Source organism: Venturia canescens, chromosome 3 (assembly GCF_019457755.1).
Source record: "Venturia canescens isolate UGA chromosome 3, ASM1945775v1, whole genome shotgun sequence".
Lineage (NCBI taxonomy): Eukaryota > Metazoa > Arthropoda > Insecta > Hymenoptera > Ichneumonidae > Venturia > Venturia canescens.
In genome coordinates, this window is record NC_057423.1 from 11,001,961 (window position 1) to 11,009,191 (window position 7,231).

The window sequence follows — 7,231 nt, forward strand, 5'->3', positions numbered from 1 at the left end:
TGCGCACTTATCTGCGTACACGTTCGGTAGAAGTTCAACCGCACTTACACGGAGAATGAGCGGCGGTGACGCGCGGCGTCGCACCCGCCCCGGAGCCTCTCGAGTGCTCATGTTCCAAGGGAATCTCAACACGAGAAAGAAGGGAAGAAAATGAGCTGTACGAAAGCCCGTGGATACATCTGGATCGACGTAACGCACACTCGTTTCGAGATATACTCCCTACTCATATTCACCTCATCGCACGAGCGTACGAGCGTAAATTCGTCGAAGCAGCCGCACTTACGTCACGAATGACAGCGCAGTTTGCGGCGGGCTCCAACGAAATTATGTGAAAAACCGTGCAATCGTTTCAGTCATTCCCTCATTTCGTTCCAGGACGAATTTGCAATTCGTTGTTTTCCAACCTCCATCGATACTTCGCGGAATGAAAAATTGGCGAATTACTATTATTTTTCCTTCGTTTCGTTGAACTCGAACGCTCCGCCGTACGTCACGAACACCGCTCATAGAGGAAAAGTAAAGAAGGATGCTTCCCCGCCAAGAGTTTTTACACTTGCACACGCTTTTTTAACGATCTTTGTATGAATCGCATGTTTCTCCGGGACAGATTCACGATATCACGCTGTGCTCGCTCCACCTATTTTTTAACCTTCCAAATCTATTCCTGGCACACATTTATCGACGTATGCGCTTCTTTTTCCGTAGCTCGATGCACGGATGTTAAGAACAATTTAGAATACTGTTTATAAAGATAGTTCATGATTATATAGTCAGTGACCCGAGCGAGAGAGATAGACGGGAAGCGTGAGTGGAAAAAGAGGCCGAGAGGGATGATTATCGCGCCAACTCGAATATGTATCGTTAGAGAAAATAGAGTTGCGCCAAGGATACACTGTCTGCGTGCAGCACATAGGCGAGGAGAGAGAGAGAGAAGCGACCGCGGTGTGGCGGGGATCAGAGACGACGAGAGCACACCGAAACGAGGGGAAACGACATCGATTACGTAACACCTGAAAGATCCTCGCGGCATGAACGAAGAGAGATATTATCTCAATCAAACATCATTTTAAAAAAGGTGTGTATTTTATGAAAAAAAAAAGAGAGAGGCGGGGGGAGAAGGAGACGTCAGAGTCGTCGGTGTACGTGAGAAACGAAAGAGCGCGAGTGCCTGCTCGTTTTTTTGCGATGACCTCGATTTTCAATAATTCGATTAAAAGCTGTGAATCACGGTTGTTTTATACACGTTACCTGGTATACGTGCGTGATCATTTGCCGCTTCGATTAGTCCCCTAATTTCATAGTTCGTTTGAATTTAAAAATCCACGCTGTCAAAGACTCAATATTCATTGGGCGAAAAAATAATTCGTCGGTGAAAAGTGTGTTGGCTCGATACTGCGGTTATTATTCGGGGTAAATGTTTTCATTCGTAGACGACCGCTCATCCGGTGATTTCAGTCGGTTAGATTGCCACGATTCGTAGCGTTATTCATGTGAAATATTTCAACGTCATACGTTTTTTGGCTATTTAAGCACGGGCTCGATTGGACTACAGAGCGCGAGAACGATACAGAGGATCGACGACGTACTTTTTATCGGCGCACGAGACATCTGTCGTTATAAATGGGGACTAAAAAAATAGTGCGTACGCAGAAACGAAGTGGGGGGCAGGCTCAAAGAAAGGAGAAAGAAGAAAGAGGAGGAAAGTCAAGATAGAAATGGCGCTGGTGGGGATCGAGTGGCTTGTGTGTGCGGCGCTTTGTACATCGAATAGTCTCCGAGATCCCCCTTCATTCTCGAGACTTTTATATTTCTCTGCCCCGCCGCACACCCGTGTCCCCGCGAGCCTGGATCAAAACGCGTCAAGCTGTAACGAGTTTCAATTATGAAGAGCGAGACGATAGTATTTCATAAATTTCATGATTTCACCGCTATTGAAATCCTTCGAACATTGTTTTAATGTTTACAATTGCGTCTGTGCGAAGCGCCTAAATGGAGCCCGATGGTTTAGCATATTTACGCCGCGTAAACAGAGGGGGATGCAAGAAAATTTGTTCATCATAATTGCTCCGCACGAATTTCGTCCTCGTGATGATTGTTTCGAGGTTAACATTTCTACGCTCATTTTCGTAGTGGGTCAGTCGCGAGAAAATAAATAAAAAGCAATCGATTTCAAAGGATTTTAGAGCTCGATTTATCATCGATTCTTCCCCGTCTTGATCCATTTAACAAATTTCCAGTCAAGTCGCATTCGAATTTCTCACGTTTTTCTCGTTGGCAGTATTTTTGTTTTTTTATTTTTTCAGGCATTCAGAGTTCGAACAGTTTGTTGAGGCCTCGTGAACTCGTTCGGAGCCAAAGATAATTTCGCAGTTTTATTGTGGTTAATTAATTCCACAGCAGAAAAGTTATGAACTTTCTACCCAAATCACAGACAGCTGTCAGAACGAAAATGCAACGCCACCTGTTCCCTCGGTGCTTTTTTGAATCGGCTGAATTTTCGTGCGAGCGATTATTTCACGACGTTCGGCCAACGAGGGTTTTCCAGCAGAGAAACGTTTGGTCAAATGTTACATCAGCGCTTTTTTTTATCTTCTGCCACAGTCAGACCGCGGACAATTTTTTTTTTTTTTTCAAAAATCGTCGTTTCTACCGAGAGGAGAAAAAAGAAACTGAATCGACCGCTCGAAAAACATTTCACTTCCTCTGTTGTTCTCTGAGCCAAAATTCGATTACTCGAATCGCGTTGATCGCCGATTGTAGAAATTCGAATTTTTAGTAGATTTTTCAACGCTTTTACGAATTAAACGATAACATGAATCATGCCACGAAATTTAAAACCGGACAAACAAGATTGTACGATGAAAGAGCGTATTTTCGTAAGAGGAAGAAAAATCTTAGTCCGATATATACACGAGGCCAGCGGCCATGAAAAAAGAGCCCACTCCAACGAGCTCTTTCCCTTTTCTCGACAAGGATGTATCACATCATCTTTCCTCTCTATCACGCAAGACATATTCTTTTTGTACCCCTGAGTCAAGACTAATATTTTCAGCAGTGAAAACAACAGTGATTTAAAATCCGGGAAGTACGCTCATCCTTCAAACCGTGAAAAAAAGCCTGCTATAAAAAAAATCGATGGCAAAACCTAAACGACGTTGAAGTTTGCACCGCGTTGAACTCTGACGAAATGAACGGAAAAAAGATTCGGTATATATTCACTTTTTTTCATTTTTTATTTCACGAATCATTGGTCTAGGTTTAAAAACCTCGAATTGCAACTTCTTTTTGTAATACGATGGCAAAATGTAGGAAGTTCCATTCGAAAAAAATGGTTATAACATTAATGTGCGATCCGTAGAAGTCAGAATTAAATTTTGGCCGAGGAAATTTGAATGTTCCACCGAAGACGATCGGATGACGGGTTGGAAGTAGTAACGAACGAGGTACCTAAAACGCCGAGAAAGAAATCATTGAAATGTAATATCGTGGGAGGAGGTAACGTTTACCGAATCGAAAATACGGAGAAAAGAGCATTTCTCGGCAGTTGTACGAGTATCCTCGCCCCGAAACAAAAGGAAAGCTGCGTTATCGTTATCCTTTTTGCTCCCGCGTTCGTTCGTCTCACACCCCTTTTTCCGCTGCCGGGAGTGATCTTTCTTTTTCTATGATAGGCTATTTCTCTCCGCTCGTGAACGTTTCCGTCGAGCGTAGTTCGTCGTTGTCTTTCTCTTTCTCACCGACCCGCCGTTCTTCGTCCTTCGAGTTCCTTTCTCCCTCCGTTTCTCTTAACACGGCTCATTCTCTTGTCGTTGTTGGTTCATCCACCTACCGTAGGAAGGACCAACTACCCGCTACTTTACCAACACTACTGTTATAACCTTCGACGTGCTACCCCATCGCTCCCGCGCTGTCCGTAAGCCCCACTTCCATGGTTTGTGTATAGCCCGTACGATCAAGCGGTTCGGTTCCCCGTTGCCGGTGCTGGTCTCCGCCGCGTCCCCCTCGTCTCGTCCATGCCATCCTCGTGACCCCACTCGATTCGCCCCCTCAAAAAATCATTACGCCGTTCCGCGGGCTGCGCATGAACGCGGTTTTAATTCGCTACTAGTAGAAAAGTAAAGTACAAGGGGGGCAGAGGCAAGGAGCTGCGGAGCCCGGCAGCACCGGAGAGACCAACTTCAACCCTCGCGTACACACGTTCGCGCTCGCCCCGCGATGTGTGGGTGTATGACGGAAGGGGCGACACGGGGGGTTTACAATATTCGTACAAAGTGTCGCTGGAGGGGATGGATCTTGGGGCTTGTCAAAGGGGGTCGGGGGAGAAATATCTCGCGCGCTATGGCCCTCCGTCCGTCTCTCTCGCTCTCTTTCTTTCATCCTTTTTCTAGCGGAGGGCTGCCGCTGTTCTTTGGTGTTGGTGGGACGAATGGCGAGCTGCGATGTCCTGTACACACGGAGGACTCGACTCGTTGCTGGCGGAGCGAGCAACGAGAACACGAGAGATTTCTCAGACGCCAGGATATACAACGTTCTTTTGCTTCTGTTTTTTTTTTTCTTTTGCGAATATAGTATCGTGTACATTCGCACGATGAAGCGAGATGCTTTTAGTCGAGTATATATATATTTATGTTCCCCTACTTTTGTGGCATTTTCTCTCCCCCCGCCCCCGGACCCTCCTTCCAGCTTCACTCTCATGCCTGTCTCTCTCTCCTTCCTTCTTTCTCTCCTGAGAATTTTCTCTCGCTTTACTCTCTTTCTCTCCATTGTAATATTTATTGATTGGATTCCATGCGGAGCCAGAACGCCCAGAAACCAGACCGTGTACCGACGACTCCCTTTTTCTCATCTTCTCTTTCTTCCCTCTCTTTTGCCTCGGACCTTTTTATCTCTTATTCATCTCTGTCTTTCGGCACTTACGATCGAATCCGCGAGGCGATCGGAACGCCCTCTTTCATTTATCAATTTCTTCATTTTGACATGCACAAGTGGGATGACGGAGGAACGGAAGAAGATTCGAGCCCGTCGAGAGCCTGGCTCGCGCTTCTCAATGCTTTCATTTGTCCTCCCATTGTCATCAGTTTTTAATGTTTCTCTATCGTCTTCCCTCAATCCACTGGAATTACGTGGAAAACTCATCTCGATCTTCGAACCTGCGCTTCGGCTTCGAGTGTCGAGAATTTTAAAAGCGGCGACGAAATTCCTGAATGAAGAAATTCATAAAGATAACGGGAACGGAATCGACGATCGTATACAGTTCGCTCGAACTCGACAAATTGATCGCGTAAGACCCGCACGGAGGCGCACCGTAGGACGACCAACGGAGAAGATAAAGAGCAACGGAGAGCGACGCAGAGAAACGGCCGGCATGTGGTGTGCAAGGGTCACGTCAGGCCTTGACCGCGATGCCTGTCCTCGGTCACTGCCGTGCGTATAATCCCCGGCGCGGTGAGACGAAACTCTCTCGCCACCCCGAGAGCTGCTATAGATATGCACAGACTCGTGGCGATGTGTGCACGTGATGTTTGAGTGTGTAAGACTCGAGCCTCCTCAATTCAACATCCCGTACAGTCACGCGTATATACAGCTAAACACGCGCTCAAACAGATCATTCGATGCAATTTTGGATCACGAATTCGAGGATTCGCTATAACCGTGCTGGGTGCGAAACGAGTTCAACTGTGGGGGTGAGTCGACGAATCGTTCGAATTTCAAGAAGCCTTTGGGCCTGAAAATAGCCTAAAAACGTGAATTCGACGTAATTTCGACATGTCAATTCGGGGGTTTTTGCGGGGAATCAAAAGACTGAACACCGCAGTCAATGAAGCCTCGCGCGCGAGCATTCGCTCGCTCGATTTTTTTGTCAATCGATTTATACGCGAAAATAACTGCTCGACGATCTTTCCTCCTCTATACGCACCCGGATTCTATGCGCCGCGAACGCGGTATTGCAACGAAGCGCGAATGTGAGCGAGAGGGAATGTGCAATTGGGATGTTTTCTATGCCTCGCGGCGACGTCCGGTGACTCATCGTGCATATAGGCGATGCCTGTTGTGGCTGGTATTTCGCGACAAGTGTCCTTGAGGCCATATAAAATAGAATATCGCGGTTTGTCGTGCGAGCTTGAATTCTGCGCAGACGAGATTCTCGTTTATTTTCATAGATCGTATTTCCTCGACAATTTTTACCGGGAAAAGAGAAATTATTAATTTACATGCAACATTTTAGGTTCGAGACAATTAAAATTAGTCAATAAAGCCAACGACGATTGGATTCCTCCGAAAAACTTGTCGCGCCTTCTATTTTCGTTTTCTGTTTTTCAACCCTCAAACACGTAAAAAATATCTAAAAAATATTAATTATGAAAATTTCTCGTTGTAGAATCGACCGAACGAACGAAGCCGAATGATATTTTGTTCGATTAATTGAAGCAACTAAAAGTTCGCATCCCAACGATCGAATAGCCTCAACGGTCGTCGTACGGATCAACGAATGAATTAGTTTATTTCGATGATACACAAATGATTTTGAAATAAATGAAATTTGTTTCCGTCAACATGACGCTGAAGTTTGCAACGTTGGAGTCTAACGATATGATTTTTAAAAAGCCTCCAATAATTCCAGTAATTCACCAATTTCGTTCCCTGACGAATTTGCAATTCGTAGTTTTTCAAGCTGCACCGATTCTTCGTGAAATAACAAAATTGGTGGATGACAAATGTTGGTAATTATGTCGAATCACGGCTCCACCTCGAAAAGGGTCCAAATGTTTATTTATCATTTCCTAACGCTTGTAGATGATAACCCATGCAATATTAAGGAGGCGCATGACTTTTAACCTCTTAAAAAAAATAAATTACAATTAGTAGCGATATTTAAAATATCTAATAGCCGAATATTCGAAAAATAACTGATTTTTAATTACACGGTTAAGTAAAAGTGCATGCGAATTGATTCGCGAAATTTCAGCTCAGGTTATCGAACATTTAATAACGAATTAAAACTTCAAAAATCTACCGAATTGTAAAAATGGCAGAAGCCGAAGCTTTTCCTACATAACCGCGACTCTCCCGCGGAGGTTAGGAATCGGTCCAAGTCCGAGTGCCCCAATTCGCGCCACCAAAAAATACGCTCATGCGAAAGGAATACCTTAACCGGAATATTTTCGAAAATAATGGATCTGCAGTTTCATCTAAAACTATTTTATTCGTTTAATCATGTTTACAATCATTT